We start from the raw sequence: 21,136 nt of genomic DNA, 5'->3' as shown, positions 1-21,136 counted from the left end.
AATGATGATAAAGAAAATATAGCCTATTAAGTGCATGCTGGATACATAAGTGGTAATTAAGTAGATTTGGGACTACAAATAACTACATAATTAAAACTTAAATAAATCTAAAAGCACGATTAATATGCAGCATTAAGTGTTCCTACTACCAGCTCACACTAAATGAAAGGATACTGATTTACTTCTTAAATATCTTCCAAAACTCTACATGTGACTTCATGACAGTGAATTAAAATCACCTTTCTATTGAATTCAACAGTTTTATCTTTAGGGTATGTTTCAGGTTTGTACATTAAGAACTGTCTATTGTCATTTTGTGGGAAGAGATAGAGTCTGGGGAGATGCTTTTTAAGGTTTGCTTCTAAATGTAGTCTCTACATTGACTATCTTCAGATTGCTACCCTGTAATCCACAGATCCCAAGGAAAGGTCCACACTGTATCTCCCATCTATAGCATCCACTGTCTGTTCTCGTTGCCCATGCTGACTTCTTACTCAGATTCTAGAGTTTCTTGCTTGGCAAGTGAAAAGGCACAGCTCTGGTACTGGGTGCCTTGCTATGCTAATGCCCTGAAGGCTGGTTGAGAGGCCCAAGCAAAGCTCTTCTTACAGCACCTTGAAGTTCTCAGACTGTGGCTCATTCCCAAGGAGATACACTATGCTATAATTTGCTCCTGCTTGTTACAGTTCTGACAGGATTAGGCACTTTGTGGAGTTACCACAAAGATGGGAAAGAAATGACTTACTGTGAGAACTCTGTCTACTTGTAGACTGGATAATCAAGCCCTGTTGTTATTTACTGAAGAATTAGTGCTTCCCAAGGTAGTTGGAGGATTTTCCTTCTGGAGATACCTGTTATTTTAAGCCACCCCAAAATGTTATTACTTATCTCCTCTCTGAAAAAATTAAAGAATAGGTGTCTTATGGTAAAATTTATTTCTCATGAGAAGAAATGTCTATTCTCGTTTTATTATTTAAGTGGAGAGACCAAAACATCAGAAAGATGAGTCAATGTTCTGTCATGATCTAATCCTGATTGATCATCAATTTGGAAAATGTTTATTGTTTATCCTTGCATACTCACTCCTACACAGTTCTTCTCAAACTTTAATGTGCACCCAGCATTCAGAAGGATTAAATGTTTGGTGGAGTCTGTGATACTTTATATCTAATAATTTTCAGCTGACCTCAGTGCTGCTTGCCAATGATCCAAACTCTGAGTAGCAAAGACCAAAAGCAAATAAATTTCAATAAATTCTTTCAGGTATCTTGATAGCTGAGTAGAGCTTATATATAAGGATCACTGATGATTTCTAATTTATTCATTTGTAAATCTTTAATGATATCCTGGAATTTTAATATTACTCTCTATGACTAATGATCCATATTATTTTGGATCATTAATTAAGCAGTACAAGAAAATAGTCATTACTCCAGAAATATAATTTCTAGAGTAATAAATTCTTCCAAGACTCTAGTGTTTGTTTTGGTGCTAGACGTTTACTGAGAGTATATGCTATAGCACCGGTGAATAAACCATATTTAGAAGTCATCAAACCTAAATACTATTTGACCTGACCACATAGTAGAATCTTATTTTCTTAGTGTGATTTTGAGTATGAACATGGGAAGTCTATTATTATATATGAATCCAGACACTGATAAGCATATAGTACGGGTCTCATGTCTTACTAGTTAAAAAATTACTTTATTTCAATACACATAAAGCTTTAGAAATTCTTACAGCTTTTTAAAATATACTAGTTCTCCATTTTCAGAATGTGAATGTGACTTTAGGTTTCAATTTATCAAAATTTTCCCTGTGGGGGATACAAAATGCTTAGTTTTAATGAACTCACATGTAATTCATTAATAATGTACATTTACGTTTCCTCTTTAAGGACTTCTACATGTTTACCTGTGTTGTCCTGTATTTCTTTAAGGGAGTTATTTATGTCCTTCTTAAAGTCCTCTATCATCATCATAGGATGTGATTTTAAATCCAAATCTGCTTTTCTTGTGTGTTTGGATATCCAGTATTTGCATTGGTGGGATAACTGGGCTCTGATGATGCCAAGTAGTCTTGGTTTCTGTTGCTTAGCTTCCTGAGTTTGCCTCTCCACATCAGGTTGTCTCTGGTGTTAGCTTGTTTTGCTGTCTCTGACAGTGGCTTGACCCTCCTGTAAGCCTGTGTGTCAGCACTCCTGTAGCCCTGTTTTCTTTCAGTTGGATCTGGGTACAGAGAGCTATGGGACCAGGTCAACTCCGGGTGCAGGCAGAAACCGGATGGGTTCTGCCCCAGAGTGATCCTGGGTTTGTGCCTGCTTTCCAGGCAGGTCGCTCAGAGCAGAAAGCTGATCTTATCTCTGTTCTCAGGTGTGTCAGCCCTACTGCCTACTGGCTTTCAGCTCCAAGCACAGGCAGAAACCAGAAGGGTCCTGCCCCTGACTCCTCTTAGGTTCCTGTGCCCCGGGTGGGGGGGTTGGGGGGGGACACAGAGAGCACTAGGAGGGTTTCTCTTGGCCCAGGAATGTGTGCAGAAGTGGTGGTCTCCCCTGAGCTCTCAGGATTTTCTGCCAATAGTGTACATCTAATATCTCATAAAGACACGCATATGTCAATAAAATGGGTATATTTCTTGGACTTAGTCTGAGTTCATTGAAGATAATACTACAGTGTTTAGATATTTGAAGAAAATTGTCGATAACTATGATTTCAAAATTATGTCATGTAAAAAGTAACATCATACTTGAAAGTACAGTCTTTATATTTTTATGTTGTTGTTCTACTGTCTGTAAGCATAACAAAGTATCATTAGTAGTGTCAGGGATTGGCTCTCTCCCATGGGATAGGTCTCAAATTGGGCCAGTCATTGGTTGGCCTTCCCATCTTGTAGGCAGGACAAATTTCAGGTTGAAGGCTTTTGTAGGTGGGTCGATGTCCTCCTCTCTCCACTGTAAGTCCCACCTGGCCACAGGAAGTGATCACTTTAGTCACCATATCCCCAGTTACCAGCAGTCTCAGCTAGGATCACTTACAAAGATTCTCCTCCATCTCAGGTCTCCAGCTAGTCCCTGAGAAGCCCTATTCCAAATTTTCTGAGGAATCACTAAATTGATTTTCATAGTGTTTGCACAAGTTTGCACTCCCACCTGCAATGGAGGAGTGATCCAGTTCCTCCACATCCTTGCCAGAATGTGCTGTGGCTTGAATCTTTGATCTTAGTCATTCTGATGGGTATAAGGTGGAGTCTCAGGATTGTTTTGATTTGCATTTCCCTGATGACTAAGGACTTTGAACATTTGGTTAAGTGCTTCTCTGCCATTTGAGATTCCTCTGTTGAGAATTCTCTGTTTAGCTCTCTACTCCATTTTTAAATTGGGTTATTTGGTTTGTTGTTTTCTAATCTTTTGAGTTCTTTATATATTTTGGATATTGGCCCTCAGTCATGTGGGGTTGGTGAAGATCTTTTCCATATCTGTGGGCTGCCATTTTGTCCTATTGACAGTGCCCTTTGCCTTACAGAAGCTTTACAGTTTCATGAGGTTCCATTTTATAATTGTTAATCTTAAGTCCTGAGTCACTGGTGTTCTGTTCAGGAAGTTGTCTCCTGTACCAATGCATTCAAGGCTATTCTCCACTTTCTTTTCTATTACATTTAGTGTATCTGGTTATATGTTAAGGTCTTTGATCCGCTTGAACTCAAGTTTTGTGCAGGTTAATAAATATGGATCTATTTGCATTTTATATGAAGACAACTTCTAAAATTATGTTAATATTGTTTGAGAAAAGTTGACATTGATGTGAACATCAAAAGTTGTTTTTGTTTTTACTCTTCCAGTCACTTTATAATATAACTTATCGTCATTGTGTACCTTTCTTTTTTTCTTGGATCCTTTTGACAACTAATCTATAAAGATGCAAGGGCCATGGGAAGACTTTGATTGAAAGTCCACAGCTTTATTGAGTTTCACATAGATAGTGCTCTACCTCACTATACCTCCTCTCAAGACAAGGGTGGAAAGAGTAGAATTAAGAACCAAAGCCCACTGAAGGCTATGAGTTCACACTCAGTCTATGGAGACTTGTTTTCAAAGAAAATATTTAATATCAATAGTGATAATGAATATTGGACATTTACATCTTACATTTTTCTCATTGATACTTGCAATTGTCCTGTAAGGTAGGGCTTAGGACCCACTCTCTGCTTACTACAGAGATAAAATATTTTTGAGGCCAAGGTAATGTACTCAGTGCCTTTCAGTAAGAAAGAGGTGATATCTTTTCCCAGTGTCAGTGAACTGTTAAGAACTTTTTCTTCTATGCTTTTTCTTCGGGTTCTCATGAGTAATGAGATAATGATTAGGCAGAGATCAACAGAAGGAGCTGGGTGTTCCATTTTTAGCTGTTTTGCCACTTGCTATAGCCATAAGAAGCATCCCAATTCCAACACAACATAATTGGGATGCTCACATTATGAGTCTCAAGGAGCTTGCCCTACAGTTCTCTGATTCTGTGTATAGAGATGTCTTGTCTCATGAACGCTGCCGTCTGCTCTGGCTTTGCATCCAGTCTTCTCATGTCTAAACATTTCTACTTCTTTTTGTAGCCAGTTCTTCTGCTGACACTGCTGCTCATAGAGAGTATTCGGCTATGTTCATGAGGTCCAAAGGCTAAGAAGATTGCTTTTTAAAGAAATAAACAGATAAAATGCAAAACCAGTTGGTCATACTGTAACCTTGATAAGCTGTTGGCTGTCACCTGCTGTTCCATGTGTCGTTCTTTTCCCATTTATTTAAAATTCAGGATTTAAGAAATGCTTTATACATTCTACTGCATTTTAAATTTGTGTCTGAGAGGGGAAAATGACACAAGATACTTTATTTCCCGGACTAGCAGAAATTGAAATATGCCATTGCAGGAGAAGAAAGGGGACATGGTTCAGTAGAAAGAAGTATTTTTTTTCACATGTAGAAGGAAGAATTTATTTGGGGCTTACAGTTCCTTAGGGAGAGTTCCTAATGGCAGGGCAGCAGGTAGCCAAAGAAAGAAGCTGAGAGATCACATCTCTATTCACATTTAAGAAGCAAAGAAGGAATTGGAAGTAGGGTAAGACTATAAACTTTCAACACCCACCACTAGTGAATACTTCCTCTAGCAAGATTTATCCTGAATGGTCTGCAATCTTCCATATAGCACACTAACCTGAGACCAAGTATTCACATACCTGAGCTTAGAGAGGGCATTTCTGGTTCAAACCACTATGCCATGCAAGCATGAGCAAATGAGTTTGGATTTCCAGTACCCATGTGCAACCCAGGCATAGTAGCATGGTTCTGTGAACCTAGCACAGAGAAGACAGCAAGTAGGCAGATCTCTGAAACGTACTGGCTAGACAATCTAGCTATATTGACGAGTTCCAGATTTGATGAGAGATGCCATCTCAGAAATGAAGATGAAGAGCACATACACACATGCACATCCCCAAACAAAATGCATTGCACACATTACTTACCTCTGCTGTGGCATTGCCATAGCTATTGATCATGTACACCTACAGAAAGGTTTTTAATCAAAATGTTTGAGGTTGGTTTCAAGCATCTACATGTATTACTTCTGAGACCTTGATTCTTCACCAAATTGTTAAGGATACTTTTTTATGTTGCTGTTTTTCTTTCATTGGGTTGAACATAAATGTATTTAAAAAATGTGGCTGTAGAACAGTGGTTCTCAAACTGTGAGTCATGGCATACATATCAGATACTTACATAATGATTCATAGCAGTAGTACAATTAATTATAAAGTAGAAGCAAAATAAATTTATGTTTTGGAGTTACCACAGTGTGAGGACCTGTATTAAAGGTTCCTAGCATTAGGAAGAATGGGAACAACTGGTCTAGGAACTGGTGAGATAGATCAGTGGGTAAAGGCTCTAGCTACCAATATTAACCACCTGAGTTTAATTCCCAGTCCCACTAGTAGAGAATAAAAAAACAACTTCACATCTTGTCTTCCGACTTCCACACATGTGCTATGGCATGCTTGTGCATGTATATAAACACTAAATAAGTGTAAAATAAAAAAGCTTTATGCAATGTTTGGTATGCATTTATTTAATGAGCTTGAGCTAGTATCATTTTGATATGATCATGATATCATTATCACTCTTTGCAAGAATGATAATGGCACACAAATAAGTGCCCTGTAGAGTTCCACCTGCTCCATGCCTCCCAAACTTAGACAATGCAGGTTTCATAAAATAATCAAGACTAGTCACCTATGAACTTCTAATAAAGGTCTAATACAAAGGCCCTTTTAACTCTAGTTTGCATTTATTTACATCCCTAGTTATACTGTTCATTCCTTAAGGAAGATTATATGCTATTTATTTTGCTACACGAGGAAGGCCACTTATAGAATGCATATTCATTAACACAAGTTGGAAACAGTCTTCTTCCTTTAATAACACCTTCCACAGCACATTCCAACAATTTTTACCTCAAGTTGATCTGTGATGTGTATACTCACAGCCTAAAGTTCGTCTGAATTTTTTCATTCCTTCACCACTTACATGTTTTATTTAACAAGATATTTTATTGATTATTTGGGAATTTCATATAATGCACCCCAATAACCATTACTTCTCAGTCCTCCTTGGTCTTCCCCGATCTTGTGACCTTACTCCACTAAAAATAATAGTAATAAAAAGAAGAAACTAACAAAACCCAATTGTGTTTTCCATATAGTCACTGGAGTCAAATTCCTGATGGCAAGCTCCTTTCCTAAAAGGGAGTCCTTTTCCAAACCTACCCCTGCCAGTAGCCATCTACTTTGCTAAGTTTCTTACAGATTTGACATTGGAGGGGTGATCCACAAGGGGGCTTCTGTCATCTGAATTTAAACTACTCATTTTTATTCAGTCCTAAATCTTCAATCATTTTAAACATGGCCACTGGAAACTACTTTTGACATGGCAAAGATTATTGATTGATTGATTGATTGATTGCAGTCAGTATTATCTTTATTTTTATTTCTTATTCTTCTTTCATATATTACATTCCATGCTGGAGAGATGATTCAGCTGTGAAAAGGCTAGGTTCACAACTGAAAATATGTTACATTTCAACTTCCCAGTCCATGCTCCATGGCCCCTACTCCTCAATCATTTCCTTTCAGAAAAGAGCAGGCCTCCTAAGGCGATCAACCAAGCATGACATATCAAGTTGCAATAAAACTAGGCATCTCTTCTTATGCCTGGATGAGGCAATCCAATGGGAAGAAAAGTGTCCCAAAACCAGATGAAACAACCTAGAGTTCCTCAACCAAAGAATGGATAAAGAAAATGTGGGTTCATTTACATAGTGGAACATTACTAAGATATTAAAAACAAGGACATCATGAAATTTGCAGGCAAATGGATGGAACTAGAAAATATCATGGAGTGAGTAACATAGACCCAAAAGGACATGCATGGACTTGCAAGTGCATATTATCTATGTAGGATAATATAGTTATGCTACAATCCACAAACCCAAAGAAGCCAAAAAACAAGGAGAGCCCAAGGAAAGATCATTAAACCTTTCTCAGACAGAGAAATAAAATAGATCTCAGAGGTGGTTGGAGGGAGGGAACCGGTTGGGAGAGGGGATGAGAAGGGGAAAGGAGGAGGGGATCAGATGTAGGGAGAACCTGGGAGAGATGGCCAGTAGAGTGAATGGTAATCAATGTGTGTTGGGGATAGGATGGGTTAGGATGTGCCAAAGATATGGGATTGTGATGGCTCCAGGGAGTCTAAGAGGGTGACTCTAGCAGTGGGGGATATGGAGCCTGAAGTGACCACCTCCTGTAGCCAGGGTAGGTATAAGGATACCAAATCACTCACAAAACGTTTGACCCAAAATTTGACCTGCCTTCGAGAAGTACAAGGACAAAGATGGAGCAGAGACTGAGGAAATGGCCAACAAATAACCATCCCAACTTGAAACCAGGGGTCAGCACCAACCCTGACATTAATAATAATGCTTAGTTATGCTTGCAGACAGGAGGAGCCTAGCATCACTGTCCTTTAAGAGGCTCCAACCAGCAGTTGACAGAAACAGATGTTCAGACTCACAGCCAAACATTAGACAGAGCTGGAGGAGTCTTTTGGAAGATCTGGGGGAAGGTCTGAGGGATCTGGAGGGGATAGGAACTCCATGGGAAGATCAACAGAGCCACCTGACCTGGACCCTTGGGGGCTCCCAGAGACTGAATCATCAACCAAAGAGCATACATGGGTTGAACCTAGCCCTCCTGCACATGTTTGACAGATGTACAGCTTGGTCTTCATAGTCATCTCTCAACAATTGGAGTAGGGGTTGTCTCTGACTCTGTTTCGTGTCTCTGGATTCTGCTACCCTAACTGGGCTGCCTTGTTTGGCCTCTGTGGAAGAAGTGTCTAGTCTTGCAGTGACTTGATGTACTAGGGTGAGTTGGTACCCAGTAGGGCCTCCTTCTTCTTAGAGGATAAGGGGAGAGGAGGGTTGGGGAGGGGTTATGTGAGGGGGGATTGGGAAGGTACAGGGCTTCAATAGAGATGTAAAGTGAATAAATAAATACATTAACAAGAAAAAAATGAGTCAGAGAAATCCCATGCTCCCACTGTTAGGAGTCCCAGAAGAAGACTAAGTTATACAACCATAACATATATTCTGAGGGCCTAGGTCAAACCTATGCAGGCTCCCTCATTGTTGATTCCATCTCTGTGAGACCCTATGACTCCAGGTTAGTGGATTTTATGGGTTTCCTTGTGATGTCATTGACACCTCCGGCTCCTACAATGGGAGCCCATTTTTGACACTGCCTGGAGGACCAAGAACCAGTGCCTGGATATCCCAGAGGATAGATATTAATTAGATATTAATCTATTAGGATTAGAACTACACGTGAGCAGCAAAAAAGGTCAATGGATTAAAGAAGCTTTCTCTAGCAACTGATGGAATCAGATGCAGAGAGCCATAGCCAAATATCAGGTGAAGCTCTGGGAAAACATGATTTTCTTATACTATGACTAGGTCTTGAGAACCCCTGAGATAGATTTAAAAATAAAAATCCAGGAAAGAAGGTTAATGGAGGTAGAGAATTCTATATCTTAAGCCAAAGGAGCAATGTATCTTAGGGGAGGTTGCCCATGGTCTGCCAGTAAATTCAGATCAATTAAACATTTAGAATCTCTTCTGGCTACCACCAAATGTAGCAAGACAACACCTACAAAAAGAGCAACAGCCTTTTAGCTTGTGAGTCCCCATTCCTAGCCCACTGCCTTGAACCTCTGCCAACCTAAAGCTAGGGACTTGTTGGAGAATAAAGTTGGGAAAGTCACATGACTTCCTGTGCAGCGTCTGGCTCAGTATAAGTGCTAAATAAACACCCATTATCAATTTTTTAGTTGGCTGTGTAATTCCTCAAAGTTAAAAAAATAAACAACAGAACATAGTATCACTGCCTAAGACTTGATTCTAGCAAACAAAGAGCATCCATAAAACCCACAATGTTTCCTCCGGCTGAGAACTCCCACTCAGTGCAGGAGCTTTCCTGTCTTCTAAAGATGGACGCTGGCTGACATCTCCTGGGGGTAGGAGCAGCAAAGAGAGACTTTTTTTTTCATTCTCAAAATAGAACTGAGTCAAGGTAGGAAACAGAAAGAATGAAGTCAGTGGAAGACTAAAAATAAAATTCAGCAGAATCTTGAGAAATTTGGTTTTAAATCAACCCAAAGTGTTTTTGATACTGTTCTAAAAAGTGCTTTTTAATTACAGGGTAGGGTTTAAACTTAATGTTTTCATTAGAGAGGACAGAGGACTTGTTCTGATTATTAGTCAGTTTAACAAAGCTCCCAAGAACATGTTTCCCATCAGTAAAAACCTCAATCAAATCCCAGAACTAGATTTACATGCTGTACAATAAGAAGTTTCTTAATTTATTCACAAATCATTCTTCTCATCTGTAAAATGGGAATTATTGTAGCTAACTCTCTAAGTTTATCATGGATAATGTTATTGAAGACCTGATCAATACATATTGATGTTATTGTGAAAATATGATAGATGGATAAGTATATAGGCAGGTGGAAAGTGATGTAACCATTGTTTCAATTCCAGTGAAATACATGTAAAGTACAAATTATGTGATTCTGATTATAGAAGTTTGTGCCTGTGTGAGTTGACAGAAAAAGCCATCCTCGGTGTCAGAATAGAAGGGAGCTATAACTGACTTAATATCTATTAGTTTTGGTTTGAAGTTTTCTAAAAGGGAGTATCTGCCACAATAATACATTTAACACTCATTTTTAATTACTGTAGAGTACTTGGGAAACAACCTGTGTTAGTCAAGAAAAAAAGTTCTCCAAATATCGGAAGATAAAGACAGTAGGTAAAATTTACATCATTCATTTTGGATAGAAGCAAATCCAAAATAAGAAAAGCTATGATAAAGAGGAAACCACAGAAGCAATCTTCCAGCTATCCATTTGCAGTTGGTAAAAAGACAGAGAGAGTTACTCTACATAAACGTTCTGGTAGAAAAGTAGCCATTACTCAAGGAGCAAAACATGTCATTTGCAGAATTTCCCTTAATAAACTTTTCCAACAAAGAAACTTATGTGTGAATGAGAGTTGGGAATATGGAACAAGCAGTATATATAATATAAAATAGATAGGTTATTAATGTGGGTGAGCTCACAAGATAGTAGATATTATATGCACTTGAGCAAATGGGTCTCAGTACAGGAAAACACCCACCTGTTTTTCTGAAAACACAATGAATAAATTGGAAGATTTTCATCTGTTATTCTCACAATTCAGATTTTAGTTTGAGAAATGAGACTCTATTAAATAGTAGAGTAACAATAACCAAAGCTGGAGTAAGACTCAGAAACACTCCTACCTCCAGAGCTTGACATTGTGCAAATGGGAATATCTGAGAGGAGGCCTCTAGATGCATGTAGATGAGAGAAGATGATTAACAATATAAATTGAACAAGGATTCTATTGTTCCTGCTTGGATTTTGAAAATTAAAGTAAGTGCTCTATATTAAGAGACGTCAACCATAAAGAGAAGGGAGTGAGGGGCGGATGAGTGGGAATATGTGGCTAAAATGACAATTTTAGAACTGCCTAAGACTTATGACTTACCTCCTGTAGCCTGCATGACACCTTTTAGTTTTATGAAAGCCAGCCAATGAGAGTCAGCTTGCTAGTCTGTATCACCTTTATTTCTTAATAGCCAAAGTTTGTCATATCATCAGCATGTTATCATCAAGTTCTGCTTGGAAACCAAGAGCAATGGCAACAACCTGTATTGTTTTGGAGGTCTCTGAGATACTCAAGAAATGTATGGCTTTTAAGAGGAACATTGTCATACCCTATTTTTTTTTAGCTCCAAAGCTTATAAATCCATATAGATGTTAGGTAGATAGATAGATGATAGATAGATATGAAACATACAAAACATTAGGTTTCCATGGAGCTTTTCCAAACATCCTTAGTGTTAGTGATCCCTCTCCACCCTCTCCCATACCTTACTCACCTATACCTCTCTTCATTTAAACCTCCCTCTCCAGTATTCCTTTTTCTTTCATATAATTTGTATCCTACTAACAGTTAATGCAAGATAGGCCTATGGGTGCAATAGTAGCATGACAGTTGTGAGAAAAAACAAACTACTTTCTGATTGAACTTAAGGCCTGCTCCATAGAAACACATGACTAGTACTGCAATCTCTCTAAGAATAGTTAAGAAGCTCATATCATAAGCCCCATATAGCTGAATCTACTACTATTATTTTGTTAAATGAACATTGTATCAAATTGGCCTCTAAATTTGTATCTCTGTAACTGATACAGAGCATAGTTCTCAGACTGCATCAGATAATTTGTGTGTACAATAGTGATTGTGATAGTGTGGAGGTTGGTTAACCCAGAAATTTATAACTGGTCAAAGTACAGAGAATAAGTATTTGTGTAGTTCTCAGCCACAAATAGAACATGTATATCCCTCCTCTAAAGACACAGGTAGCACCATGGAAGTGATATCATAAAGATTGTAAAATCTAGAGGTCAGGAAAGACCAGAGTAAAATAGTATCTTCTGAACATGATAAATTCACTGAACAAATGAACCCAAAGAACCTGTGGTTGGCTGCATAAGACCTGCACAAGATTAAGCCGATCAAAATTCCAGCATAGAGGACAGAAGGGTCCATAAGTCACTACCCCTATCTCAGCATCTATTCACAATTAATAGCTTTTAAAGCATGGAAAATGTATCTTCTTTAAGGGTACAGCTCCTGTTAGGTTCCTGATGCTCTGTTGTTGACCCATGAATATATATGTACAATACAAATTAGACTGAATTACTTTAAAAAATTAAACACAAAATTGGAAGTGGTTGGGGGTAGGGATGGAGTAGTAGGTAAACGTGTTCAAAGTACATTGTATGCATATATGAAATTGTCAAAAATAATAAAATATTATATAAAAAGATAAATTTATCCTGGTGGCTGGTCATGAAGAGATGTGCTAAAAGTATCAGAAATGAATTGTTTGCTTAAGGTTTAAGACAGAGGTTTGATAATAACTGAATCAAAGCGGTAATTGCAAGCATGAGAGTAGACAGCATCACCTGGGGAGATCAGATACAGTGAGAACAAAAAGATAAAAATCTGAAAGAATAAGTAGATTTCAAAGATGAGAATAGACTTTGTAATGGGAGGCAGAATAAGGTTTTAAAACAGAAGAAAAAAACATGAGGAAGCATTGTTGCTGAAGTTTTAAATCTGAAATGTTGAAGAACATTTCAAAACTATTATACTCCAAAATGTTACCTATTATCAAGGAAATTGAATAGGATGAGAAATGAATGTTGAAGAAGATACTATCAGATAGTAGTAAGAATAGCTTAAAGCAGTAAGTGGTATAAGCTTAAGCTGAAGTAACTATTTTGTATTGAGCTTCTATAAATTTTCTTCTTCAGACATTCATACACGTGTGAAAATATGATCATATGCATCTCTACGTCCCCCCTCCGACCACCTCTATGTCCCCTTTTCAACTTCATGTCTCCTTTAAAAAGAATTTTTGATAACCCACTTAGTTCAGTTAGTGCTACACACACATGTGCATGTGGTGGGGCTCTCCACTTATGCATGGGAAACCTACCAGTGACACATTTAGAACCTTGTCTTTATGCTTCATATATTTGCTCCAATCCTCAAATGCCAGGTTGTTAGGTAAGAAAAAGGTACAAAGCTCCTTCCAGAATGTATAGATAGAAGACTTGTATGCGTGTATGAAGCCCAAGATTGGATCCTTGATGCTGCAACAGAATCCACATATCTGATAAATGACACAGAGAACAATTATTCAAGAAACTTAGATTAAGTTAAGTGTGGCGTCAGCAAGCATGCTTGGTGGGGCAGCTGGTTGCCCCATGAGCACATGATTATTCTAGTATAACCGCGTAGTGGCTGGATTGAATCTGTAGCCTGTACAGGGACTTCAAGTGGCTCTATAAAAGCGCCCCTAGGTGGATGTGGTGCCTGTAATCTAATGTTCAGGAGACTGACCCAGAGAACTGCTGGATATCTGTGGCTTTGGCTACAGAGTGTATTCTAGCTTGGGAGGTAAAACCAAACAATAATAAATGAAAACCCAAACAGACTTCTAGCTATGCCTCTATAAATAAAAACATATAATTATGAGGCCACAGGCTTAACTCAGGGTTTGTCTTAAAGCTACAGTGTTTAGCTATTAAATTGGTAAATTCTGTGAAAACAAGTAAACAAGCAAGGCAGAGAATTGTTTTTAAGGGAAAAAGGAATTTGCTTTATTATCAGAATGCTCATTTCTTTAAGATACCCCCAAGTAATAGCATAGCTCCCCCAAAAGAGAAAACAAGATGAGTGGCTTGCAAGCTTTCTTAAATCAAAACATTTTCTATCAACACTTTGAACCATCCATTTAGCTTAATCCTCCACCCTGTGTGTGTACACATGGAGAATGATATTATCTAGTTAGAATTGATTAGAAAGAGGCAGAGTGAGAGTTGTAAATCAGCTACCTGTAGCAGGCCTAAGTACTTTAAATAATTCTTACTATAAATTGATAAACAGGCATGCCATTTGCATTCATAGAAGCTTGGTTTTTTTTTCATGCTGCATCATTAAATAAAAGAAAACAAAAATAATGCCTAGAGGGCCGGACATAATTAACCCACCCAGAGTACCCACATGTCTGGTGTAGCCGTGAGTGACTGGGGTGAGAAATGGAGGTAGTGACTGTAATGCAACGTGGAAAAGCTTGTGTGTAAACTCTGCTAGCAATATGGGGAAAGCAGGTTAAGGAGAGTCTGTGAGACTCGGAGGACTGTCTGTGGCATGAGGGAAGGGTCAGCAAAGATAAGGAGAGAGAAGTTCCAGTTTCTGATGTTGAGAAGGGGTGGAATTCTCTGGGGCAAGTACTTAGTTGAGAAGGAAGATACTGGTGAGATGCAGATATGTGCTGTGATTCTCACAGGAACCATCGGTTTGCCCAGTGAGAAGAGAAGTGGCCCTGAAATGCAGGCAAAGGTGTGTTGGTTTGGAAGGCTGGTGGAGCTACTCAGTTCCAGGATTTGGTATCCAGACAAAGAACAGCGAGCTCTTCCACTGGAACTAAATGCATGCTTAGGATCTGGAAGAGAATTACAATGATGCTGTGAAGACAGGGGATCTATTAGGAACTAAGATATTATTCCCCAGCATTAAAGACCTAGATACAATTCTAATGTTCCAACTTACAAGATAATGTGTTGATCAATGTGTGATGTTTTTCATATGGGGCAATGGGAAGCAGAGTGCATGCAATGAATAGTATTTTTTTAGTTACTGAAAGCACTATGCATAAAATACAGTGAAATGTGGTAAACATGTTAAAATTGAACTAAAACATTAATTTTTCAGGTCATATTTTAAAATAGCTATAATTATTAACTACCGATGCATTTCTTCCAAACGATCAAGCTGCAGCTGAGCTACTGTTTGAAAAAAAATACAATGAATCTTAAGTCTGATGAGAAAATATTCCACATTGCAGTTGGTTATACTTAGAGACATGAGGATACATAAAAGCAGCTTTCCCGATGGTATGTAATTTATTTATTTAGCACATAAAACACATTTATGATGGTAGAAATACTCCTTTTGCAGCTCCTCATAAAATTGAAGTTTTGTTCAGTTTCATTGTAGGCAACCGTGAACATTGCCTTCTTTTCATCCTCTTTTAACCACCTGTAGAAATGATAAATGAAACCTATTAACACTACATAGAAGCAACCTACCCTATCACACACTGGTACACTAGAGTCAATACCCCAAAGAACCCTGGACACAGTACAATCAAAACACTTTATCATTTACAGGAAGAATGCTCCTGCAGAAGTGATACTAAAATAATATTTAAGCATTAATTTCTTTACAAACAGTCTGTCCCACCAAAATGATATAGAGGTGAACATCCTTTATCCAAAAATTATTACAATGCTCAGGAATGTCCAAAGACATTTGGAGAGCTATGTTTTCTGAATTCTACTTTTTCCCATTTAATTGTGGTAAATTTGGAGAGATTTTTTCTGCCAAATCTCTTCAGTAATTTCAAAATGTTTCCATATGAGAGCACTTTAAAATGTATCCTTTCAAAGAGTACAGAAATGCCAACTCATCTAATTAATCTGCTGAACAATACAAGTTCTCACAACCATTGCATTGTGTTGTCACTAACAACAAAATGAACATACAAAAATATTCTAAAGTGTTATATTCTGAGGTAGGATATTTAACTTATAGTCTTAAAGAGTTTTGGCCCAATTAACAGTACCAGGTGTGAGTTAGCCTAAGCTCAATTAGAAAGGAGTTTACTTTCATAACATCTATGCCACTATTTGATCAAAACACATCAGCATGTACAAAATTGTCAAACAAAAAAATGTGCACACATGTGTACATGAACAGAGTCAAGAGAAGAACGCTGAGTATCCTGCTCTGTCTTTCCCCCTTTATTTCCTTGAGACAGTGCCTAAAATTGGATTTGTAGTTAAACTGGTGGACAGAAATCCCCAGTTATCCTCCTCTTCTATGTCTCCCTATCCTTGAAATTGGCTTGAAATGCATGGCTTATGGGTTTGCAGATGAGTGAGTGTGACTTTTTCTGTGTGATGGAGATTTGAATTCAGCCCCTTATGTTTTCACTGAAATCACCCTTATCTGATGAGTGATCCTCCTGTCCCTCAGATCCCAGGTAGGATGTGCTCTTAGTGATGCTGGTAGGCCATAGAAGTGAAACTCAGCATAAATATGTGTGGAGGTTGAAACAGGGTCCTTGCCAGCTTTGGAGATATACTGAAAGATTTATGAGTTCCTGATAACTTTTAAATCTTTAAAACAGAGTAGAGCTTGTTTGAAAGTGATAGGCCACAACAGACACCTGTCATAGTACAGAGGAAAAATAATCAGAGTGAAATTGTTATTTCAAACTTAGATAAGGACAAGCCTGACAGTAGCTTTTGCTGGTGAAGCTAGTACAGCACTGGAAACAGAATTCATTTGAAAAGTATAAAACTATAAATAATTTTAGTTCCTGAGGGATCTGTAGTAGCTATGGCAACCCCCCCCCACACACACACTTCCTATATTGATAAGCTCTATGTATCGTTCCATGGTCCTAGACACACATGTGTCCCATATTTGATCACTTGCATGATTTCTAAATACTCACCTAAAATATGATTTCAACACACCATATTTTAGGGAAGTATTTACAGACCAATTTCTGACAAAAATCTTTTCTATCATTTGTTGAGTACTATCTGGGTCAGATATCTGTTCTGGAACACGCTACTTCCCATTTTGTTTTAAACCTCATTTTCTACAGTTCCAAATATAGTTTTCAAATTATCTAGAGGAAAATCATCCTAGAAAATTGCTAAAACCAAAAATCTACAACCTCACCAAAATTCAGAATGAATGGGATAAGGGTATGTTCCTCACCACTTTCCTAAATTGATGAATGGGGACCCTAAAAACAGATCAGTGACCAGACATGGGGACTCATATTTGAGAACATTGAGAAATGCGTACACTGTACTGTGACCACAAAAGATTCTCTCTGACTCTTTCTGTCTTTCTGTCTCTGACTCTCCCTGTCTCTGTGTGTATCCCCTTGTCTCTCTGACTGTCTGACTGTCTCTGCCTGTTTGTCTCTATTTCTATTTCTGTCTGCCTCTGTCTATCTCTCCCCCATCTCCTGTGGTGTGTGTGTGTGTGTGTGTGTGTGTGTGTGTGTGTGTGTGTGCAATCATATGTGCAGGTGTGCATAAGCATGCATGTGTATAGAGGCTGGAGAAGGATATTTATCCTCCTGTATTGCAGTCTCCTTATTTCTCTGGGCAGGGCTTGTCACTGAGTTCCAGTAATCCTCTTGTTTCTAATGTCCACCTCCAATCTGCCTTGGAGATTGTAAGCATATACAACCATGCCCAACTTTTTATGTGGATTGTAGAGATCTCAATTCAGAATGTCATACTTGTACAGCAGACACTTTAGTCACTAAGTTCTCAGACCTCTATAGGTAAGCAAGCAAAACATCAAATAATTTAAAAATATAGTAAAAAAATTCTAAAATTAATAAAATATTTGCAAATAATTTTATATCTTTTGCTTGAACTTTGTATCTAACTCATTATCCCACCTCTGTTCCTTAGTGAAGAAATCTGGCAGTCACATTGTCTTCACCGTCCATTTTTCCACTTTTCTGTGGGGTCTCATACCTATTGGTTCTCTCTCAGATCTATGTTCTAAAAGTTGAAGTGGCTCTCTCTTCTTCAACCATGTGAAGATTCCTTTCCACTCAATTGTGTGTTTTCTGTCTCTTCAGATGTTTAGCTCCTTAGTGTATGTATTCATTCTCATGTTTTAGTTCCTTTTTGATGAAAAAGACACAGAAATGGGTTTAAAGTTAGCAACTTACCACATTAACTTGTTATTTTGCTCTGCTCTAGCTTAATCTAGTGCCCCTTTCACATAGAAAATGTAGACACATTAATGATGGGATTTTCCAGTAAGTATCTCTCCTTCAAGCTGAGCACAGTGACTCATGACTGCACTCCCCTCTGAGACAGAAGCATGGCTGTGATGTAGCCAGCTTGGCTACATAATGAATTCCAAGCCAACCTGGGCTACAGAATGAGGCATTTTCTAGCACACATGCAGGCACACACACTTCCAGAAGACCTGTACTCTCCAAAATTCAGCTAAAATGCTACATAAACCAGTTTATAGCTTCATGATCAATTCTTATTGTATAACCTCTAATTTTGTGTGAGTTGGGGGCGCCTCCTTTTTCACTGGTGATTCTACACTCCACCTTTTGGTTAATATTTACTGAACAACTCTGGTAGAGAGAAATCTGTTTTGAGGTATCATTCAGATATGGCACTGGTTTGGGAAGAAAGATGGGGATTTGATGAAAGGTTTTACTTTGAGGTGAGATTGATTTCCTCTAGGAATCAATACTACATTTGCAGAGCTGGGAAAGTTGAGCTGCTGAGGCTCTAAAAGTAGATTGTGTGAGTGAGAGGTGGATCACTTGGGTGCCAGGGAGCACTCCCTAGAGACTGGGTCAGGATTTTGTGTCTTAGGGGAACTCTAAAGGCATTTAAAATGATAATTCTTTGGTGTTTTTGTGTTGCCGTTTTCGAGTGTATTTGCACCTATGCAGCAATGGCTTCCTCCATAGAAGCTTAGGTTGGTCCTGAACTTTACCCTCCTTTGTGGTTCTTATAGCTAAGAACCACTGAGCTTTGTAGAGTAGCTCCACCAAACCACATTGGCAGAGAACATTTTAGGGTTTTGTTGTTGTTTGTTTATTTGTTTGTTTTTGTTTTTTCATATAGAATAGTTTAGGGCACAGGAAAGGGAGTTGGGAAGGGAGGAGAGAGAGAGAGAGAGAGAGAGAGAGAGAGAGAGAGAGAGAGAGAGAGAGAGAGAGAGAGAGAGAAACACATGGGGGATGGGGAGAGAAGGGACAGAGAGGGAAGAGAATAAGAGGATAAGAGTAACAGAGTAAGAGCACATTTCAGTTCTTGAGGAGGGTTATATGTTACTTTTTCTGTAGAGCTGTGCAAAAGAGAAGGGGTGACATAATTATCAATTGCCATTTAGCTTTTTGAGCCAATACATTCTTTCTGTAGTTCTCAGTTCACTATCCTTCAGAGTGCTGGCATATTAATTTTAAACAGACAGAGTAGGCTTTTATTTGATCTTCATCAACAAGATAAAACATAATCTCTTGGTTACTGAAATGTCTATTCATCACATTTTTAGCAGGTAATCTTATAAAATAGATGTTATTTTTACTAGTTGTAACACAAAGTTTGCCATAGAAGTTTCCAGATTGCAATGCTTTTCAGAAATAAAATTTCCAGCCTTGCCTTTTTCTTTATAGGTAGATTACAAAAATTAACCATCTTTCCTTCTCCCCCTATCTTCCTCCTTCTTCCATTTTCCTCCCTCCCCTTCCTTCCCTCTCACTACCCTAAGCTTTAATTTTTCAAAGTTTCTAAGAATTCTAAAATGTTTATAAGAGAATATTTTTACCATAAGGAATTAGTGCAAAGCTCTCACAGTTTTAAATTCCTTACGTCTGGATCTTGTTCACACTTTTGGTTACAATACTTTGTCTCTACTATTTAAAGCATGCACATTGCTAATGCTTCTAATAATTAGAGCATGTTCCTCAGCTCAGTCATGAATTGATGAGTGTCCTCCCTTTAAGGATGAGTAAATGGAGTCGGAGGAAAGCTAAGTGACTTGCTAAGGTTGTGTGGTCTTAGGGAAGCATGTTATGTTTGGATCAATGGTACAAATTTTCACAGACCTATTATTCCTTTATTTCAGAACTCTGAAACTTAGGATAAGGCACATCCTAGACTGGGGTTGTGTGTACAAATTCTGACATAAAGCCTGGCTGTATCTCCTAGCAACATAAACCCTCTTTATTCTTTTGCCTCCACAGGCTTTGTGGTTTTTCTTCCTCCCACCTCTTAACTTTGTTCTTCTCCATTTAGTGTCCTGGCTCATTTCTATATATATTCTCCTGTTTCTCTTGTGACTTCATTTCACATTTTTTGGTCTATGTGGACCTCCATTTCTGATTTTTCTTTCTCCCACTCCATCTGTTCTAGGTTCTTAAAAATACACTGTCAAGTCTAAGTCAACATTGAACAAGAACAGGAAGAGATGAACAAGGAGGTGTGTACAAAATGATACTAAGAACATTGTTATCTTACTTCCACTCAAAGACAAGAGTTATCAACAAAACTTAGAGAGTTATTATATATATGACCAATGCCTAAAATGTAGAATTTGAAATGATTCCCAAACTGACATTCTTCTTGTAAAGAACATGCCACCCACCACAAGACTGATATACTGTTTATTTTTATCAGCTGCCTAACTGGTAACATAGTAGCATGGATGGTGAATCTGTGGCTGGCCACAGTAAAGGGACCTGAGGATAAGACACTATTTACTATGTTACTCTAGATACTGGGAACACACAGACTTAGAAAAGCTTGAAATAGGTTCAGGGACTAGATGGAATCTGTAAGGAGGAATTGGCTGTCTAGGAGAGTTCTTACCTTCTCTGAGTTCTGAACCAACTTGTTTGAAACATATGTTACATTTATATTTTATTTTAAGAGGTATAGAGGAAAAAGAAGTAAAAAGAAGCCCCACCTTTGATCAGAAGCTAGAATATATGGAATCTACTTTTAAAGCTGGATCAGATAAATGGACCTCATATGTATGTGCTATGCTGTCAGTCACTCTCACTCTACACTCAGGAGGTGATGACGAATCATCCAGTGGTAGGAGCAGGCTGATCTCAGGAGATCTTTCTACTCTGTGACCTCCCAGTGTCAGGCCTGACAGCTAGACCAGAGAAAAATTAACCTGTCGATGTTGCCCATTTTTGGTACATTATAATTTGTATATGAACAAAACAGTGAAAAATTATGAAATTTTATACTTAATTTTCCAGAAGAGTGAATAACTTTGAGCTTCTCTTT

The 21,136-nt window shown here is 38.2% G+C and overlaps 1 protein-coding gene and 1 long non-coding RNA gene across 7 annotated transcripts in view; one reads left to right on the top strand and one right to left on the bottom strand.

Moving 5' to 3' along the window:
- Window positions 1-21,136, top strand: part of Fgf14 (fibroblast growth factor 14) — a 643,687-nt gene that overhangs the window by 160,213 nt on the left and 462,338 nt on the right. The window contains exon 2 of one of the 4 annotated variants that reach the window (XM_039093639.2): window positions 20,252-20,318. The exons of the other annotated variants lie outside the window; for them this stretch is intronic. The gene's annotated coding sequence lies outside the window, so the exon portion shown is untranslated. The remainder of the gene's footprint in view (window positions 1-20,251; window positions 20,319-21,136) is intronic. 4 annotated transcript variants of the gene reach the window in all.
- LOC120097183 (uncharacterized) overlaps window positions 15,166-21,136 on the bottom strand; it is a 67,563-nt gene continuing 61,592 nt past the window's right edge. For all 3 annotated transcript variants that reach the window (XR_010058247.1, XR_010058246.1, XR_010058248.1), the window contains 2 exons: window positions 17,758-17,988; window positions 15,166-15,302 (listed from right to left, as the gene is read on the bottom strand). This is a non-coding gene — a long non-coding RNA (uncharacterized LOC120097183). The remainder of the gene's footprint in view (window positions 15,303-17,757; window positions 17,989-21,136) is intronic.

Source organism: Rattus norvegicus, chromosome 15, assembly GCF_036323735.1.
Source record: "Rattus norvegicus strain BN/NHsdMcwi chromosome 15, GRCr8, whole genome shotgun sequence".
NCBI lineage: Eukaryota > Metazoa > Chordata > Mammalia > Rodentia > Muridae > Rattus > Rattus norvegicus.
Note: the sequence above shows the minus strand (reverse complement) of the source record. Positions and strands in the feature narration are given on the sequence as shown.